Genomic DNA, 21,908 nt, shown 5'->3' with positions numbered 1-21,908 from the left:
CCTGTAGTCCCAGCTACTTGGGAGGCTGAGGCAGGAGAATGGCGTCAACCCGGCAGGCGGAGCTTGCAGTGAGCAGAGATCTTGCCACTGCAGTCTAGCCTGGGCAAAAGAGCAAGACTCCATGTCCAAAAATAAATAAATAAATAAATAAAATAAAATAAAATAAAAGGATAGGCCAAAAGGTATAGCAGACAGAAGGCAGAGGTTATAACACAGATATATAAAACAACACAAAATTCATATTTTATCATATTATGTAATAATAAAAGCTATCAAAAATTTGAAGAGAAAAATATAGAAATCAAATAATTAGATATTTTTTCACACTGTTGTTACTCTAAGACTAACCAAATGAATTAAAAAATATAAACCAGGCCAGGCAAGGTGGCTCACGCCTGTAATCCCAGCACTTTAGGAGGCTGAGGTGGGTGGATCACAAGGTCAGGAGATCGATACCACCCTGGCTAACATGGTGAAACCTGATCTTTATTAAAAATACAAGAAATTATCCAGGCATGGTGGCACATGCCTGTAGTCACAGCTACTCAGGAGGCTGAGGCAGGAGAATCGCTTGAACCTGGGAGGCGGAGGTTGCAGTGAGCTGAGATCGTGCCACTGCACTCCAGCCTGGGCAACAGAGACTCAGTCTCAAAAAAAATACATACATATACATATAATATTTATATATATAATATATATACATATTTTTTAAATAGGACACCAAACTACATGATTAATGTTGTAAATATTATGAATATAAACTTTGCACTGAAAAAATAGCAAATACAAACATTCCTTTCAAATAAACATGGAGTATTCATAAAAACTAGCCAAAGATATGAAGAAAATCTCTTAAAGTAGAAATAATGAAAAAAATTCTTATCACACTGCAATGACAAGTAAAAATGAATACTAAAAGTTCTGTCTTGATAGTTTAAAATCTTATGTCAAAGAATTGGTAATAAAATATAAACACAGGAATCTATGGGATACATTTAATACAGTGATAAGTGAAAAAATGTAGCCTCAAATACAACTAGAAAATAAAAATAAGTGAATTAAACTTCTAACTAAAAAAAAGGGCTAAAAAAAGTAAACTAAAAGAAAGAAAAAAACAGAAAATAATGAATTACATAACAGAAAAAGAGAATTGTGAAATCCATTTTTAAAAGAGACTTTTAAAGATCAACAAAATACTCATTTCTATATATCCCACAGTAGACAGAAAGAGAAAAAGCAAAATACCAAAACTGAGGTATAGGTCGGGCGCGGTGGCTCAAGCCTGTAATCCCAGCACTTTGGGAGGCCGAGGCAGGCGGATCACGAGGTCAGGAGATCGAGACCATCCTGGCTAACACGGTGAAACCCCGTCTCTACTAAAAATACAAAAAATTAGCCGGGCGTGGTGGCGGGCACCTGTAGTCCCAGCTACTCGGGAGGCTGAGGCAGGAGAATGGCGTGAACCCGGGAGGCGGAGCTTGCAGTGAGCCGAGATTGCGCCACTGCACTCCAGCCTGGGAGACAGAGAAAGACTCCGACTCAAAAAAAAAAAAAAAAACAAACAAAAACAAAAAACAAAACTGAGGTATAACTACAGGGAAATACACATTAAAACATAAGAAATTTAAAAAATTATGAGACTATTTTTGCTCAGTACTAGTCAATATGAAAAGGAATTTTACTGCTTTCTTTTCTAAAGGAATACTTTCCTAAAACTATTGTTTTCTAAAGCAATACTTTCCTAAAAATAAGTTATCAAAATTCAATTTTTTTACATAATGATTTTAATTTGCTACTTTACATTTTCCTCTCATTTTTGTAGAAATATTAGAATTATCAAAGTTCAATTTTGAATAATTTCAATAATTGAACTTTGACACTAATTGAAATTTCAATAAATTGAAAACACAATTTTGATGGACTGAATTTACCAGGATAGAGATTTTGCTATTTTCTTAAAGTTCTGCTGAGTCAAAAGCCTGTGCCTGGAAAGTTATAAATGTCCCAATATAAATTATAATTTATCAAAACTAAACCCAATACAAATAGAAACCAGGGTTTTTTTGTTTTGTTTTCTTTTGTGAGACAGAGTTTCACTCTTGTTGCCCAGGCTGGAGTGCAATGGTGCAATCTCGGCTTACTGCAACCTCTGCCTCCTGGGTTCAAGCAATTTTCCTGCCTCAGCCTCCCAAGTAGCTGGGATTACAGCATGCACCACCACATCTGGCTAACTTTTGTATATTTAGTAGAGATGGGGTTTCGTCATGTTGGCCAGACTGGTCTCGAACTCCTGACCTCAGGTGATCTGCCTGCCTCGGCCTCCCAATGTGCTGGCATTACAGGTGTGGGCCACTGCACCCAGCCCAGATAGAAAGGTTAATAGGCTAATTTTCATTGATGAAACAGAGTAAGCATCCAAAAAGCTGCATGCTCCCCTGCACCAGGAAAGAAAAGAAAAGATTCCAAGTCAGAATGATGAATCAAAGGAATTCTATCGAATCTTTAACAATAAGATCTTAAGGTGTTTTAATTATTTGTGATCACAGAAAAGGAAAACCACATTGATCTATAACATGAATTCCAATCCTGTCAAATATTGAACCAAAAGAAAAATACAGTCTAATCTCACTTATAATGTAAATGTAAACATTTTATATAAAATATTAAGAAGAAAAATCCCACAGCACATTTTTAAAAGTATGCATTATGAAGAAGGAATTCTAGAAATATATGGAATTCCAGAAATTTTAGGATGGTTCAATATGAGAAAATGTATTAATGCGTTTCACCATATTAATAGATCTAAGAGTAGAACTCATAATCAGATACTGCCATAGATATTAAAATGTTATTCTCAAATATTTGCTACTCAGTCACAATTTTAAAAAGTGCTTAGTATTTTACCATGGTAATAGATCATATTGATACTTCTATACATAGTAAAATGGTATTGGAAACAATTTGACACTTAGCCCTAATTTTTTTAAAAAGCTTAATAATAGATCATCCAAAATTGGGCAGAATCCCTATGCAATCCTGAAACACAAAGTAGAACACATGGAAAGACATCATATATTCTGGAGCAAATGATTTAGGAGCATACGCTTGTCAACTCTCCCTTAAGTTAATATAAAATTTTAATGTGATTCCAATAAAAATAACATTTTTCCTCTGGCCCAGACTAATTGATTTTAACTTCTATGTGGAAAATTAAGCAATCAAGAATAGCAAGGACAACTGTGAAAAGGAATAATGATGAATGAGGTTAGTTCTACCAGATATTAAGACATATTATAAAGTGCTATAATTAAATCGTATTAATAATGCATAAAAAGACACACAGGCCAGTAGAATAGAAAGTCCAGAAATAATCCATAGCACATTTGGAATTTGGGGCTGACTAAATATGTGTATTATTTATCTATTCTGTATAACAAATTGTGGCAAACTTAGCAGATTAAAACAACACTCAAACCTGCAGCCCTGTAGTTCAGAAGCCTGCGGCATGATTTAGCTGGGCTCTCTGCCTCCTCTCAGGAGGACAGAAGCCATGTGTCACCCGGGCCGTGGCCTCCTCAGGGAGTTAACTGGGGAAAAACCAACTCCTGGCTCCTTCAGGTTGTTGACCAAATTCATTTCCTTGGGGCTGCAGGACTGCAGGTTTCAGTTCCTACCTGAAGGCTGCCCTCAGCTCTCAGATACCACCTGCAGTTCCTTGTCATGTGGGCTTCTCAAACATGGCAGCTTGTTTCTTCAAAGCCCGCAATGGAGAGAGATTGATTAGAGCATGAGATACTGCCAGCCATATGGACTCGTACAATGTAACAGAAGCACAAGAATGGCACCCCACCATCGCTGCCATATAATGTCATGTAATGTAATCACGTAAATGACATCCTATCACTCTTGCCATGTTCTATTGCTTAGAAGCAAAGCCCTGTCTACACTCCAGGGAGGGATGTATGAATTTGTGAATATCAGAAAGTGAGGATCGCCTTAGTGTCTGTCTACCACAATGTGGCATCTCAAATCACAGGGAAGAATAAAGAGTTAATAAAGGGTGTCAGAAAAAAATGGATGGCCCTGTGGAAAAGAAAGCCTGCGCATCTCTATTGAACATCGCGCACCAACATAACATCCAAATGGATTAGAAATGCAAGTGCAGAATGAAATCATTCTAGTACTAGAAGAAAATACAGATGCGTGTCTCAGTAATTTGGGAATGGAAAAACCTTTTAAATATAACTCAAAGATTGGTAATTTCACTATATTTTAAAATGTTGCAAAAAAAAAAAAAAGAAACATAAGCAAAGTCAAAAGACAAATAAGATTAGAGAAAATATTTACAATTCATAGCATAGACAAAGGGATTATTTTTCTTAATGTATAAAGAATTATTAAACTTTTGGTATTAGGAAAAGACCAAAAAATTAATAACACAATCTGTGCGCAAAGCACAGAAACAGGCACAAAACATGTAAACACACAAAAATACTTATAGTAATTTACTTGTACTCATAGTAAAAAGAAAGGCACGTTAAAACTATACTGAGAGACCCATTCATCACCCACCAGGTTGGCACAAATCTAAAACTTAAGAACCCACTCTCTGCTGGCAAGGCTAAGGAGAATCATGCATTAAACAGGAGGGAATTTGGCAATATTCTACAAAATTGCACATGCATTTACCTCTTTACCCAGCTACTTCACTTTTGGGATCTCACTTCAAGATTCACATCAACAAATACAAAACAACATATTTCCATAGTTATTCACTAGGGCATTAAGATAAAAATAATGCTAAGTGGCTGGGTGCGGTGGCTCACGCCTATAATCCCAGCAGTTCGGGAGGTTAAGGAGGGTGGATTACGAAGTCAAGAGATCGAGAGCAGCCTGGCCAACATGGTGAAACCCCGTCTCTACTAAAAATATGAAAATTAGCTGGGCGTGGTGGCGCACGTGTAGTCCCAGCTACTGGGGAGGCTGAGGCAGGAGAATCACTTGAACCCAGGAGGCGAAGGTTGTGGTGAGCCAAGATCGCACCACTGCACTCTAGCCTGGCAACAGAGCAAGACTCTGTCTCAAATAAATAAATAAATAAATAACCCTAAGTCCAATAACAGTGTTAAATAAACTATGCTAACAAACTGGCTAAATAAACTATAAAATAAATTTTAAAAAAAATCTCTGGCACAGATTTTAAGTAACCTTCAGATTATACTACGTATAAAAAGCAAGGGCAGAATAGTGTGCATAAAATGTACTTCCTTTAGTGTTCAGAAAAAGGCCATTTTTGCAGAAATTACCCATTGTGCAATAGTTTTTGTTTACATTCAAGTAAGGCTCTGTGAAGCAGAGGTTTTCTTTTTTTTTGTTGTTGTTAGATATAATTTTTATTTGACATGTGAACTAGACAAAGTTATTTCCCCTTGACACATGACTTTGTTTTGTTTTGGTTTGGGTTTATTATTATACTTTAAGTTCCAGGGTACATGTGCACAACGTGCAGGTTTATTACATACGTATACATGTGCCATGTTGGTGTGCTGCACCCATTAACTCGTCATTTACATCAGGTATATCTCCTAATGCTATCCCTCCCCCCCTCCCCCCACCCCATGACAGGCTCTGGTGTGTGATGTTCCCCTTCCTGTGTCCAAGTGTTCTCATTGTTCAATTCCCACCTATGAGTGAGAACATGTGGTGTTTGGTTTTTTGTCCTTGCAATAGTTTGCTGAGAATGACGGTTTCCAGATTCATCCATGTCCCTACGAAGGACATGAACTCATCCTTTTTTATGGCTGCCTAGTATTCCATGGTGTATATGTGCCACATTTTCTTAATCCAGTCTATCATTGATGGACATTTGGGTTGGTTCCAAGTCCTTGTAATGCTGCAATAAACATACGTGTGCACACGTCTTTATAGCAGCATGATTTATAATCCTCTGGGTATATACCCAGTAATGGGATGGCTGGGTCAAATGGTATTTCTAGTTCTAGATCCTTGAGGAATCGCCACACTGTCTTCCACAATGGTTGAACTAGTTTACAGTCCCACCAACAGTGTAAAAGTGTTCCTATTTCTCCACATCCTCTCCAGCACCTGTTGTTTCCTGACTTTTTAATGATCGCCATTCTAACTGTTGTGAGATGGTATCTCATTGTGGTTTTGATTTGCATTTCTCGAAGCAGAGGTTTTCTTATTTGTTTTTGTTTGGTTTGGTTTGGTTTTGTCCCCAGGGCCCAGGGCACACTGAATTGTTGAGGTAGACATAAACAAGCTGTTACCTATCTGTCTCTTTCTCCTCTTTCGCAAGTTTTACACCAACTTTTTAGGGCTCATTCTCTGATTGTCTTTTATGACAGAATTGTACTCCATATCTGACGATTTGGGCTCCAAGTATCCCAACTTAGTTACTTCTGGGTCTGCAACTCCTGGACACTGGTTGAAGGACCTCCTGTTTTCCTTAGGTTGCTTGGTAACAACAGTGAATGATGAGTGTTTTTGAAGTGAATTATGTATCACTGCTCTAATCAACACCTAAAAGAATGCCTAAACATTCCAGGCACTCTGGAGAAATAGTCAATACTTTCTACTTATCCTTTGGAAGGAATTCCTCCTTTTGTCCTTGAATATTTATAATGATGGTTAGTATTTTATTACATATTCTACATTTAATAGTGAATATATCACAGCATTCAGAGAAACGTTGTTTCAATTTACCTCCAGCCTTGAAGGTTTTTGTTTTGTTTTGTTATTTTAAAAATAATTTAAAAATTATTTTTCTTCATACATTTATGTTAACTCAAAAATTAAATGAAATCCATTGCTTGAGTTTGACTCCTACGAGCCACCTTGGGAAATGATTGAGTTGGAGTAAAAGCCATGAACCTTGGTTGAACTGAAGGGAGTCCACCTGTCTCTAGTAATCAACTACATATAATATGAATAGGTGCTGCTACTAAGTTCCCTAAGTACTTAGTGCTTTTACAAATTCTCTAAGTACTTTTTACTAGACCTCAGATTCACTGTCTGAAAAATAAGGTAGCTGGACATTAAGATTTCTGGATGAAATCTAGAAATAGATTTTATTTTATTTCTTTGTCATCTTTTAATTTTAAAGAAAACATTGTATTATATATTTTTCATTCATTCCATTCATATTTGAATTTCTGAGTAAAGCTGCCATATATATGTATAACAAAAATAGTCATATCGAAATATTCATTTCAAAAACTATCCTTAATTTAAGGCCTACTACCATTTTGATACCATTTTATACATCATTCTGAGAAAATACATTTCTGTATGACCTACATATGTATCTATATTGATATATTCATTATATTTTACATATGCACACACATACACACACACATATATATGTGCTTATCCAAGCATTGGATGTGCTTATCTTTGACAAAATCAATAATTCCTATTTGTTTACATGTCAAGCTTGGGGAATTATGAAGCACTGGAGCTTATACTTGGAACTCAACTTGTGTAGAACTAAGTTCTGCATATTCAGCTTTCTAAAGCCCTCATTTGGCACCTCCACCTCCTTTCAGATCCCCACCCCCTTTCTAATGTTGTAACTTGTGCATTGATCTCCATCTGTCTTCATTTGAGAGACCTGCAGATATACGAGGGCTGGAAGAAAGGAGTCATCAATGTAAGCTGTGGGTCAACATCTCCATCACCAACCTAAAACTGTGATTGGATGAGTACATCAGGATACAGCAGCAAGTTTTAGACACACCACAGACAGAAAGAGGTTGACCCAAGTCTTCTTGTATGATGGGTTCTGCTCCTGAGTGTAAACCATGCCCTGAAGGACGTCAGGGCCAGCTGGTACCATCCACCTCTCCCTCCCACCAGACACTGCCCCTCCATCCTGCTGTGGGGGTCTGCAGAGGGACTCCCAAAGTGACAATGCTTCAGCAGCCTCAAGCAGCAGGACCCTGAATTACAGCTTAGAGAAGACAGCCTTAGGGAGAACACTTCGGGCCCCATCAATGACACCCTTGGGGAATCTGTGGGTGATTCCTCCACAGGCCCTGACCCGAAGGCTTCTGTGCTGACTTCCTTTCCTATACACATACGTCAACTTTCAACCTATTCCACACCCACTGCTTTTAAGAATAGACAACTAATGGAAGGTGAATTCCCATTGCAATCCATATGTGTATTGAATTTGCATGATTCAAATACACACTTTATCTTTGCAATTTCTCTTATTTCTCTACAATAATGTCATTAGACCTAAAAACTACTAATGATACAATGCCTATAAATGAACTTAAAATTCAGAGTACAGTTATGACCAGAAAGCAAACAGTATAGAACATGATTGCAAGAATACTTCCAGCCCAATGTAAGAGTTATTTTGATGTGCTGTTTCATTTCATTACATTAGCTATTTCCCTACTATCGAGCCTTTGTCTTTTCCCAGCAATTGATGCTGAACCTTAATCCCACTGAAGTAAATGGAATAGTGTCCCCGCAAGTTCATGTTTTCCCAGAACCTCAAAATGTGACTTTACTGGAATAGAGCCTTGAAGATGTAATTATTTAAGATGTATTTATCTCAAGATGAAATCATCTTGGATTTAGAGTAGATTCTAAATCCTGTGGTGTCTTTGTAGAAGGATACGGAGGTTTGAGAGACACACAGAGAAGGCTGTGTGAAGACAAAAACAGAGACAGAGGTAAGAATGGCGCATCAACAGCCAGGGGGGTCCAAGGACTGCCAGCAGCCAGCGGATGCCAGCAAAGAGCACGGAACTGATTGTCCTGCACAGCCTCCAGAAGGAGCCAACCCTGACACCACCTTGATTTTGGACTTACGACCTCCTGAACTGTGAGAGAATACATATGTGTTGTTTGAAGCCACCCAGTTGGTTATAATGTGTGCAGCAGCCACAGGAAATGATGCACTTACCTTTCGGAATCAGTGTCATCAGACAGGCAGTGTGCTGGCACGCGGGTCCTGTCTGCCTTGCTGCACTGGCTGCTAGATGCCCCTCCCACCACCCTTTGAGTGGCACGCTGACACTCAAAAATTCCCAGAGATGCCCTTTGAGATCATCAAACTTCAGATACCTTGGAAAGAGACAGACAGTTCTACAAGTGGCTGCAAACTGTTCATTCTTGTCTAGGACTTCCATTCTCCATAACCATCCTTCCACTCCTCTGCTTAGCTGTGGGTCATGCTGAACCCAGAGGAGCTCGCACCAGCCCCAGAGTTCTCAGATTCCCCAGAGCTTGACTGACGTTTTCATCTCCGCACAGGCCCACTGTGTCTGCACCTCCTGTCTCCTGTGACATCTCACACCACCGTCCCTGCCAGCTCGGCATTCCTCTCATAGCCTGGGTCTGTCATACTCATGGGTCATAGCGAAGCTCTCTTCTCAGATCTCCAAATTTGGCTCTGGACACATGAAGGCCAGGATTTTGCCATTATGGTCTCTGAAAAGGGTGATTGAAACTAAAAATTGAGCAATGGATTTTTTGTTTCTATAGGTGGTATCTGCCCTCTCTCAGAAGTGTTAAATGCTGTTGATAGGGTGGGCGGGAGGCCACAGGGTGACCTGCTTTACTGTAAATTGAAAATACACTAGCTAATCATTTTTCAAGACATTCTCTGTCTACACAGCCTTCCATCATTCACTGGTTCTGTTTTCAAGTACCTACTGTGTACCAGACCCTAGAGGTGATGGGAGCATTCTTGACTTCAGGAATCTCATGGTAAACAAATGTCATGAGCATGGTAATAGTGATTACAACGCAGTATAACAAGGTCCTCACAGGTATGTGCACTGGCTCTGCTACAAGCCTTTGGGGGAGCAAAAGTGCTCCAGCTTTCTGCAGCCCCGCTGTGAGCCTGTCCCCGTCACTTTTATAGCGCGGGCTTTTATAACCAGGGGTAGCATATAACAATTTAACCAGGGACATGAGCACGAGTATCCACAAAGCGATGGCCAGTCAGCATGGAAACGGCCGTAAACAACCCATGTTCGCCCTGTCCCATCCTGGCTGTTTTCTCACTTGGAGTATTTGGAGGCCTCTTTAGCAGTCATTGCAGGGCGGGGGTGGGGGTGCTGGTCATTACTCCGTGAAACCCCTCTTTCTCCGTAGGAGGTGAAGGACAGCGATGCTCTGCCCAACACAAGGCCTGTTGCCATTCGTGACCTCCAGGGGGAGCCCAAGGCTCTTTCCCAGAGAAGAACTGGACTTGAAGACAGCACTGGTGTTCAGGAGGAGGGGGTCCTCCTGGCCTTCTTATGGGAAGTTGCATGTTTCAGGGAAGACAAATAGAGGGTCTCTCTGCACCCACCATGTTTGGCAGCCAAGGAGGCCCCTTCTCTTTGGACCATTTCCCCTCCTGCAGCAGTTGGTCTCTGAGGCCACTGCCCTTGCTGCCCACGGTGGAACGCAATGCTCTCGGGCAGCTTTTCTGGACCTCACTTCTGCTGCTCCTGGGAAGTGCCCTTTCATAGGGTTGCCAGATAAAATACAGGATGCCCAGTAGAATCTGAATTCAAGATAAGTAGCAATAACGCTTTGGTATCAGTGGGTCCCAGATGTTGCATGGGCAATACCACCTCTGGGTGCCTATACAGTGGGGCTAGGCCCCCCATTGACCTCGCCCAACACTTGGGATCCTGCCTGGCACTCGGAGCCAGAGCTTGTCTGGATGCACTGTCTATCATGACCAAGTCAGTACTAGGGTGTTTCTGGACCCCAGCTTGGTCCTGGTGAAGCTCCATGATGACAACCTGCCGTCTGCCAACCACTCTGCTCACTTTGCAATCTCTAATCCATTTTGTGGATCCAGTCTCAAGCCACACCACTGGGCCTGAGGGAGAGAGTGGAGTGGTGGTCTCAAGATGAACACACAACAGACCCGAGACTCAGTTCCATCTTGTGAAAGCCTGTTCTCGAGGGGTTGAGAAATAGAGTTGTCGTGGTTGTTTTTAATGCCTGGAATGCATCAGGTTTAATTTAAAGATCAAAAATACAGTTATATTTTACATTCTTAAATCCTGACGAAAAATGTGCTCTACCCAATTGCTTTCAGCTATGACTGCAAGTGGTGACATTCTGCTGGTGGCATTCAGAGTTCTATCTTTGAATGCCATGGTAATCACTTGCTTCCCTTCAAGTCTGTCGTGTCTGGCATGAAATTTAAGAATTTAAAATACCAGATCAGCAGGCTCACACCCAACAGACATGGCACATCTAAATATGCAGTTAACGACTACCCAAGGGGGCTATTTCAATGTAAAAAGTGAGGCAAGTGGTGACTGACAGTAAGACAAAAACAAAAACAAATTAATAATCTAAACTAGATAAATTAGAAATAAGTACTTTTAACAGAATGGTACTAGTGTTCAAGGTTATAGATCAGAAATTTGATCACCACTGTTCTACTCTTTGCTTCTAGAATATCAACTTTAAGAATTTTTGTTTTTTTTTTTTTTTTAGATTCTACATATAAGTGAGATCCTGCAGTATTTGTCTTTCTGTGACTGGGAAGGGGGATGGGGAGGACACAGTGAGGTTGACAAATGGATACAAAGTTACAGCTAGGAGGAAGAAGTTCTTGTATCTTATTGCATAGTTGGGTGAGAATGATTAACAGTAAGATACTGTAGATTACAAGATAGCTGAAGAGAGACTTTTGAATGTTCCCACCACCAAGAAATGACAAATGCAGGCCGGGCGCTGTGGCTCATGCCTGTAATCCCAGCACTTTGGGAAGCCAAGGCGGGTGGATCACGAGGTCAGGAGATCGAGACCATCCTAGCTAACATGGTGAAACCCCGTCTCTATTAAAAACACAAAAATTAGCTGGGCATGGTGGCACGTGCCTGTAATCCCAACTACTCAGCAGGCTGAGGCAGGAGAATCGTTTGAACCAGGGAGTCGGAGGTTGCAGTGAGCTGAGATCACGCCACAGCACTCCAGCCTGGCGACAGAGTGAGACTCTGTCTCAATTTAAAAAAAAAAAAAAAGAAAAGAAAAAAGAAAAAAAGAAACGACAAATGCATGAAGTGATGGACATGCTAAATAATCTGATTTAATCCTTATACAACATATATATGTATTGGAGCATCAAATTAGAGCCCATAAATATGTACAATAACAATGTGTCAATTAGACAATCAATTAATTAAAAAATAAATTTGAGATTCCCCTACTTATGATGTTCACAGTTTGGATAAATTCAGCTCTCTCTGGCTTGCTCAGGGAAGATGCCCAACCAGATCAAGAATCTTCAGGCAGCCCTCAGCTCCAAGAATGCGAAGCATCGGGCAAGCTCAAGAAGGAGTTCTGCTGCCTTGATTGTTTTGCACCATCCCCAGTATGCACATGGCACAGAGTAGATGCTCAATTAGTGTTTGTTGAATTAATCCATTGACTTAAATTTAAAAGTAGAAGGCTGGGCGTGGTGGCTCACGCCTATACTCCCAGCACTTTGGGAGGCTGAGATGGGTGGATCACAAGGTCAGGAGATCGAGACCATCCTGGCTAACATGGTGAAACCCCGTCTCTACTAAAAATACAAAAAATTACCGGGCATGGTGGTGGGCGCCTGTAGTCCCAGCTACTCAGGAGGCTGAGGCAGGAGAATGGCATGAACCCGGGAGGCGGAGCTTGTAGTGAGCTGAGATCGCACCACTGCACTCCAGCCTGGGTGACAGAGCAAGACTCCGTCTCAAAAAAAAAAAAAAGTGGAAGATTGTACACACACACACACACACACACATATGGAAAAATCTTCCCCCAGTGTTGATTACAAAATCAACTCTCATAAATAGATGAATTTGGCATCTCTCCTTTCTGCAACTTCCTTCTATCCATTGACTTCATGCATATTGAGTAAAATATAATAATATGCCTCTAATGTAGACATGGCCAGAAATCCATTCTGGAAAATTGCTGGTACCTTCAACATTTTGCACAATCATTATGAGCTTGAGAATCAGGATACACCTGCATTCTAACGATGTTCCAACCCTCACTCATAGCTAAATGTACAAATATTAAGTCATTCTCTAATTTGGAAAGAGCAAAGTCTCATATTTAGCAGGTCTATTTCTGCTACTGCACACATAGAGTAGTTTCAGGTATAGCCAGTGATTAAATAAAATCTGGGAAGTAATTTAGCAATGCTGCAGGAAAGTGGCAGATGAAAAATAATGTGAGCAAGAGCAAAATAACACATCTAGAAAAAGAAAAAGAAGCTTAAGCTATTTTTGTAAGATTCTGAGCTTTATGAACTTTCAGTTAGGATCCAAGAAATGGACCTATCATTCACTATAAACCATCTACTGAAGACATTATTTAAATGTGTTGCTGCTGCTACCAGAAAGGTCAGCCAAATGTTCTAAATCAATGGGAAGGACTGGAAAGAATCCAGAAAGGATTACTTCCCTATGTGCAAAATCATGGCATGTCTTACATCCTAGTTGTGCCATTGCCTGAAGTTCTAGTTGCTGGAGAACAAGAATGTTCTAGCAGAACCAGAATCAGCTCGAATAAAGGAAGTTGAAATAATTTTTATGATGGATACACTTGTTAGAGGAGAGAAACAATCTCTTTTACATTGTGTGATAAATAATAATAAGGGGTTGGCCAGGTGCAGTGGCTCACACTTGCAATTTCAACATATTGGGAGGCTGGGGTGGGAGGATAGCTTGAGGCCAGGAGTTTGAGAACAGCCTGGGCAACATAGTGAGACTTCTCTACAAAAAACAAATTTAAAAAAAACAAAAACAAAATTAGCCAGGCTGCTAGCATGTGCCTGTGGTCTTAGCTACTCAGGTGGCTGAGGCAGGACTGCTTGAGCCAAGGAATTGGAGGCTGCAGTGAGCTATGATCACGCCACTGCATTCCACCCTGGGCAACTGAGCGAGATGCTGTCTTTAAAAAAAAAAAAGAAAAAAAGAAGAAATAAAACAAATTTAGAAAAGTGAAAATCGGACCTCAACCATGCCTTTGGAGTTCCATGTACATGTTTCGGAGAGATGAATAATAGTATTAATTGACAAAACAAAAGAAAAATTATCTTATTAACTTAAGTAGTAGTAAAGTTGGAAAATCTAAAGTTCTAAAAGACTTGAGAGAAATACACCTCTTGTAATTTGAGTTCATTGAAAACAAATACTATTTGGAAAGATATTTTGAATGAAACAACATTCCTGCAAAATGCTTCACCCCAGAGGCGATAAGCAAACCCAGTGCCCAGACACTGGTTCCCTACACCATACTTCAATAAATGGAATCAGGGCGCCATGAAGAAATGGATGATTCTAGGGTTGGGGCAGGGAATATACAATATGAACCTAGAGCATCTTATAGTATTAGAAAGCAAACAAGTGCTCAAAAATCAAATGATGGGCTTGTGAAGGGGACACAAGAGCCAACTGAAAGAGCTCCCAATGGCCAAAGCTGGAACAATTTGAGCAATAAAATAAGTAATATTGTACTGGATTATAACCTGGAGCATAAAATAAATATCCATGAGTGCATACTGGTATAAATACATGATTGCATACACAAATAAGTAGGGGAGAATAGGCAATTCTCCATGTAAAAGAATTCCAAATAATTTTATGTAGCTATTATGTCCTCCAAGAGGTGAAGCATAGCTCCCCACAGCCTTAAGTGTGGGCTTCTTTCCAAAGTGATTTCCAAAATAATTTCCTTCCAAAGAGTACCTTATAGGAAGAGGGAAAACAGAGTAATTTTACAGTGGAGAAATATGATGACTACTGCTTCAGCCGGATGATCAAGGTGAGCATTTCAGTGATGTCGATTGTATGCACCTCTGATATGACATAATTAACATGGCACTTTCCCTCCATGGTCTTCTTCCCAAGAACCCATAAACTCAATGGGAAAAATACCTGACAAACTCAAACTAAGGAAAATTCTACAAAATAGCCAATACACCTCAAAACTGTCAAGCCCATCAAAAGCAAGACACTGTCTAAGAATCTGTAGCCAAGAGGAGCCTGAGAAAACGACTAAATGCAATGTAGGATCCTGGATGGAATCCTGGAACAGAAAAATATGTTAAGGAGAAACTAAAGAAATCTGAATAATGTATGGACTTTAATTAATTACAAAATGATTTATAATGCCATGATAAGACCCAGATTTCTGGAATGGGCATTATTCAAATTACTTTTAAAATAGGAGAAAATATGGCTGGGTGCAGTGGCTCACGCCTTGTAATCCCAGCACTTTGGGAGTTTGATGCGGGTGGATCACCTGAGGTCAGGATTTTGAGACCAGCCTGGCCAATATGGCAAAACCCTTTCTCTACTACAAATACAAAAATTATGGGGGCATGATGGTGGTTGCCTGTAATCCCAGCTACTACAGAGGCTGAGGCAGGAGAATCGCTTGAACCTGGGAGGCAGAGGTTGCAGTGAGCCGAGAGTGCACCATTGCCCTCAAGCATGGGCAACAAGAGTGAAACTCTATCTCAAAAAATAAAATAAATAAAATAAAATAAAATGAGAGAAAATATGAAAATAAATACATAAGAAGAGGCAGGCTGAGGCAGGGGGAGCCCATAATCAACTGATGCACTTGAAAATACAGATCCTCTGTGTCCTGAAATTCCTTTTGGAGGTAAAATTATAGAAATTGTTTGCTCTCAACATAGCAAATGAATCAGCGTTTTGGACACACAGTATCAAGCAACCAGGAAAATTTTTTTATTTTTTTAGCTAGTAATCACATTTCACAAGAAGGCGAAGCATAGACATGAGCCCAGGGTAAATGCTGTGTTTATAAGCATGGCCTTATGTTAAACTATGCTTCTCAATGAGTAACTTTGAAGCCAGGGAGGCTGTGCCCTTCCCTGGCCATTAGAGAGCATGGTTTTGTGAAAGTGCCTGTAGACATGGTTCCCAGACCCCTCCCATTCACACTGCAGAGTTGAAGAAGATATTTTTTTGAATGGATAAAATAAGAGCTGCTTCCTTTATTTTAAGGAGTGATAGCTAGTCCCTCCAACACAATACTTTGTTCACTTATTACAGTCAGTCGACAGTTTGCACTGAGTATCATCTCTGTGCCTGGCACTGTGTTTATACTTGGGGACATAAAGATGCATAAAGTGGGGAAGGATTCTGGGAAGATGGTGGAGCAGGAAGAACTGACTCTGTCTCCCACTGAGACAATTGCACTGACAGAATGTGTCTTATGTAACTATTTTGGAACTCTGGAGTCTACTGAAGACTCGCACCTTCCACTTAAATGTGTTTAATTTTGGCCAATTTCAGCTTTTAGCAAAGTAGCTACCCAAGCCCCCCACCATCCCCGTGGCAGTTGGCTGTATTGTGTTCCTGGAACAATGGCACATAGTGGTGGGAGCCAGGGTGAGCAAAAAGTACCCCGTCCTCTAAATATCAGTAATCTACGCACATAGTGGTGGGAGCCAGGGTGAGCAAAAAGTACCCCGTCCTCTAAATATCAGTAATCTACGCTCTGGTTGCTGATTGCTGCCTCTCATCACAGAGGTGCAAAGAGGTGTGTGGCTGCTATTGTTGCACCTCCTCCAATCCATGCAAGCCCCTCCTCTTTCACAGCCATTGTTGCAGTCCCCTCCTCCTATGGCCAAAGTGACTGCCAAGAGAATTAAAGGGATGGCATATTTCCCTCTCCCCTTTAAAGGGCCAGTACTAATCCCCACCCCAACCCCATCTTTTTAGTAGACAGACATTAAACGCTAGGTAATTCAAAAGCAATTGCATATATGGGGAAAGTAAGAAAGTGGCCATACATGCCCAAAGAAAGGCACAGGCTCAAAAAAGATCTAAGACCCTAAGTTTACACCTCAGGCTGTTCTTTGGCACAAAGACTGCAATGATCAAAAACAGTTTGAGGCTGTTTTTGAAAACACCTGACCAACATGGTGAAACCCCAACTCTACTAAATACTAAAATTTAGCTGCGCAGGTGGTGCATGCCTGTAATCCCAGCTTTTTGGGAGGCCGAGGCAGGCGGATCACGAGGTCAGGAAATCGAGACCATCCTGGCTAACATGGTGAAACCCCGTCTCTACTAAAAATACGAAAAAATTAGCCAGGCATGGTGGTGGGCACCTGTAGTCCCAGCTACTCGGGAGGCTGGGGCAGGAGAATGGTCTGAACCTGGGAGGTGGAGCTTTTAGTGAGCCGAGATCGCACCATTGCACTCCAGCCTGGGAGACACAGCGAGACTCTGTCTCAAAAAAATAAAAATAAAAAATTATGTGGTGCCAGGCGCAATGGCTCATGCCTGTAATCCCAGTACTTTGGGAGTCTGAGGTGGGGGTATCACTTGAAGTCAGGAGTTTGAGACCAACCTGGCCAACATGGTGAAATCCCCTCTCTACTAAAGATACAAAAAATTAGCAAGGCATGGCTAATTTAATGTAATCCCAGCTACTCAGGAGGCTGAGGCAGGAGAATCGCTTGAATCCAGGGGGCAGAGGTTGCAGTGAGCCGAGATTGCATCAGTGCACTCTAGCCTGGGCCTGATCAACAGAGTGAGACCCTGTCTCAAAAAAAAAAAAAAAAAAAAGACCTAATGGCAGATGTACTAGATGAAGACTTTAAAACAACTTAAAGATCCTTCAAAAACTAAAGGAAAATGTGTAGGAAGTAAAGAAAATGATGTATGAACAAAACAGAAATATCTGTATGGAGACAGAAATTCTAAAAACAAACCCAAAAGAAATGCTGCATGAGATCATTTGTGATTTTTTTTGTTTTTTTTGTTTTAACATAATTTACTATGTCTGATGTATTTAGTTTTCTTGTAGATTTTATGGTTTTAGGTCTAACAATCGACAAATGGATCTCATAAACAAAGAGCTTCTGCAAGCAAAAGAAACTATCATCAGAATGAAAAAACAGAATGGAGAAAATTTGAAATATACAAAGGCTAATAAAATCATAACGAATCAAAAAATTTCAAAAAAAAAAAAAACAAAAAAGAGGACATGAAAACTTCTCAAAGAAGACATTTATGCAGCCAGAAAACACATGAAGAAATGCTCATCATCACTGGCCATCAGAGAAATGCAAATCAAAACCACAGTGAGATACCATCTCACACCAGTTAGAATGGCCATCATTAAAAAATCAGGAAACAACAGGTGCTGGAGAGGATGTGGAGAAATAGGAACACTTTTACACTGTTGGTGGGATTGTAAACTAGTTCAACCATTGTGGAAGTCAGTGTGGCGATTCCTCAGGGATCTCGAACTAGAAATACCATTTGACCCAGCCATCCCATTACTGGGTATATACCCAAAGGACTATAAATCATGCTGCTATAAAGACACATGCACACGTATGTTTATTGCGGCACTATTCACAATAGCAAAGAGTTGGAACCAACCCAAATGTCCAACAACGATAGACTGGATTAAGAAAATGTGGCACATATACACCATGGAATACTATGCAGCCATAAAAAATGATGAGTTCGTGTCCTTTGTAGGGACATGGATGAAACTGGAAACATCATTCTCAGTAAACTAGCAAGGAAAAAAAAAACACGATGTTCACCATAGGTGGGAATGAACAATGAACTCATGGACACAGGAAGGGAACATCAACTCCAGGGACTGTTGGGGGGGGAGGGGGAGGGACAGCATTAGGAGATACACTAATGCAAATGACGAGTTAATGGTGCAGAAAAACAACAGAAAATGAAAAAAAAAAAAAAAAAAAAAAAAAAAAAAAAAAAAAAAAAAAAAAAAAAAAAAAAAAAAAAAAAAAAAAAAAAAAAAAAAAAAAAAAAAAAAAAAGTACAATAAATGCAGTGAAAAACTTACTAAAAGAATTCAAAGCCAGATTTGAGCAGGCAAAAGAAGGAATTAGTGAATTTGAAGATGGGACATTGGAAATTATTGAGTCTGAGAAGCAGAACAAAAAAGATTGCAAAAAAGTAAACAAATCTTCAGGGAGCTGCAGGACACTATCAAGCAGACCAACATATACATTGTGGGAGTTCCTGAAAGAGAAGAAAGAGAGAAAGAGGAGAGGGAAACTTGAAGAAATAATGGAATAATAATTTTTCCAAATTTGATGAAAGACAAAAATATAAATATCCAGGAAGCTCAATAAAAACCAAATAAGATGAACTCAAAGAGTCCCACATTGAGAGACATTATAATCAAACTTTCAAAAGCCAAAGTAACAGAAAAAATTTTGAGAGCAGCAAGAAAGAAGTGACTCATCATATGCTGGGGGTCCTGAATAAAACTATCAGCAGATTTCTCACCAGAAACTTGGAGGCAGTGGGCTGATACATGAAATGCTAAAAGGAAGAAGGAAAAAAAACCTGTCAACCAAGAGTTCTATATCTAGCAAAACTATCATTTAAAAGTGAAAGAGAAATTAAGATGTTCTCAGATAAACAAAAGCTAACAAAGTTAATTACCACTAAACCTACCCCACAAGAAATGCTCAAGGGAGGCATGCAGGGTAAAATGAAGGAAAACTAGATGGTAACTCAAATACAGATGAAGAAATAAAGATTGAAATAAAAATACATAGGCAATTATAAAATCAAGTATTGTTACAACAATGGTTTGTAACTCCACGTTTTTGTGTTCTACAGGATTTAAGAGACTATTTCTTTTAAAAATATTAGTGTAAAAGCACATATTATTATAATTGGTTCATAACTCAAGATTTTATGTTTTACATAATTTAAGAAACTAATGCATTTTTTAAATTATCAGTTTGTGATTTGGGGCACACAACGTATACAGATATAATTTTGAGACATCAACAATTGAAAAGGGTAGGGTTAGAAATGTTAAGAAGCTATTAAAGAGATTTTGTATGTTACTGAAGTTAAGCTGATAGAAATTCAAATTAGAGTGTTATAACTTTAGGATGTGAAATGTAATCCCCATGGTAACCACAAAGAAAATAGCTATAGATTATATACAAAGAGAAATGAGGAAGAGATTTAAATGTTCCATTACAAAAAAAAATAATCAACTGAACACAAAAGAAGATAGTAATACAAGAAATCGGGGGCAAAAAGGCTATTAGGCATAAAGAAAACAAACAGCAAAATGACAAAAGTAAGTCCTTCCTTATCAGTAATTAATTTAAACCTAAGTGGATTAAATCCTCTAATCGAAAGACAGAGATCAGCAGAATGGATTTTTTTTAAATCCATATTTTAAAAATATGGATCTTTTAAATCCATATTTAAACTATATGCTATCTACAAAAGATGCATTTTAGATCCAAAGACACAAATAGATTGAAATGGAAAGGATGCAAAAAGATATTCTATTCAAATAGTAACCAAGGAAGAGCAGAAGTGGCTATATTAATATCAGGCAGAATAGATTTTCAATTAAGAAGGATGACAAGAGAGATTATATATTAATAGAAAGGGACATTATATATTAATAAAAGTTTTAATACTACAAGAATATATAAATATTACAAACATTAACACACCTAATAAAAGGCCATCAAAAATACGAAGCAAAAAACTGACAGAATTGAAGGGAGAAATCATTCTACAATAATAGCTGGAGAGGGCTGGGGGCGGTGGCTCACGCCTGTAATCCCAACACTTTGGGAGACCGAGGTGTGTGGATCACAAGGTCAGGAGATTGAGACCATCCTGGCCAAAAGGGTGAAACCCCATCTCTACTAAAAATACAAAAATTAGCTGGGTGTGGTGGCATATGCCTGTAATCCCAGCTACTTGGGAGGCTGAGGCAAGAGAATTGCTTGAACCCAGGAGGTGGAGGTTGAAGTGAGCCAAGATCACGCCACTGCACTCCAGCCTGGTGACAGAGACTTTATCTCAAAAAATAATAATAATAAATAATAATAATAATAATAGTTGGAGACTGCAATACCCCACTCTTGATAATGGCTGGAATAATCAGACAGACAATAAGCAAGGAAATAGAGGACCGAAACAACACAATAAACAAACTAGATCTAACGGATATGTAAAGAACACTCTACCCAGCAACAATAGCAACACAATTATTATTATTATTATTATTATTATTATTATTATTATTATTTGAGGCGGAGTCTCACTCTGTCACCCAGGCTGGAGTGCAGTGGTGCAATCTTGGCTCACTGCAACCTCAACCTCCCAGGTTCAAGCGATTCTTGTGCCTCAGCCTCCCAAGTAGCTGGGATTACAGATGTGTGCTACCACACCCGGCTTTTTTTTTTTTTTTGTACTTTTAGTAGAGACGGGGTTTCACCATGTTAGCCAGGATGGTCTTGATCTCCTGATCTTGTGATCCACCTGCCTCAGCCTCCCAAAGTGCTGGGATTACAGGCATGAGCCACCGTGCCCAGCCCGCACACATATTTTTAATTGCACATGAGATATTTTCCAGAATAGGATATGTTTTAGGCCACAAATTAACTCTTAATAGATTTAAGAGGCTAGGTGTCATATAGAGTATCTTCTGTGACCACAATGGGATGAAGTTAGATCAATAGCAAAAGTAAAATGAGAAGATTCACAAATTTGTGGAAATTACACAACACACTCTTAAACAACCAATGAATCAAAGAAGAAATCACAAGGGAAATTTGAAAATAATTAGAGATGAATAAAAATAAAAACATGGGGGGGGCACAGTGGCTCATCCCTGTAATCCCAGCACTTTGGGAGGCCGAGGCGGGTGGATCACGAGGTCAAGAGATCAAGACCATCCCGGCCAATATGGTGAAATCTCGTCTCTACTAAAAATACAAAAATTAGCTGGGTGTGGTGGCATGCGCCTGTAGTCCCAGCTATTTGGGAGGCTGAGGCTGAGGAAAAACGCTTGAACCCAGGAGGCAGAGGCTGCAGTGAGCCAAGATCACACCACTGCACTCCAGCCTAGCC

The 21,908-nt window shown here is 39.6% G+C and overlaps 1 long non-coding RNA gene across 1 annotated transcript; it reads left to right on the top strand.

Annotated features, from left to right (window-relative positions):
• Window positions 1-1,990: 1,990 nt before the first annotated feature.
• Window positions 1,991-21,616, top strand: LOC115835414. The gene is made up of 3 exons (XR_004030377.1): window positions 1,991-2,001; window positions 14,476-14,486; window positions 21,536-21,616. It is a non-coding gene; the product is annotated as an uncharacterized LOC115835414 (long non-coding RNA).
• The last annotated feature ends 292 nt before the right edge of the window (window positions 21,617-21,908 follow it).

This window comes from Nomascus leucogenys, chromosome 6, assembly GCF_006542625.1.
Source record: "Nomascus leucogenys isolate Asia chromosome 6, Asia_NLE_v1, whole genome shotgun sequence".
Classification (NCBI taxonomy): Eukaryota; Metazoa; Chordata; class Mammalia; order Primates; family Hylobatidae; genus Nomascus; species Nomascus leucogenys.
The sequence above is the reverse complement of the archived record's forward strand: the minus strand, read 5'-3'. Positions and strand labels throughout refer to the sequence as shown.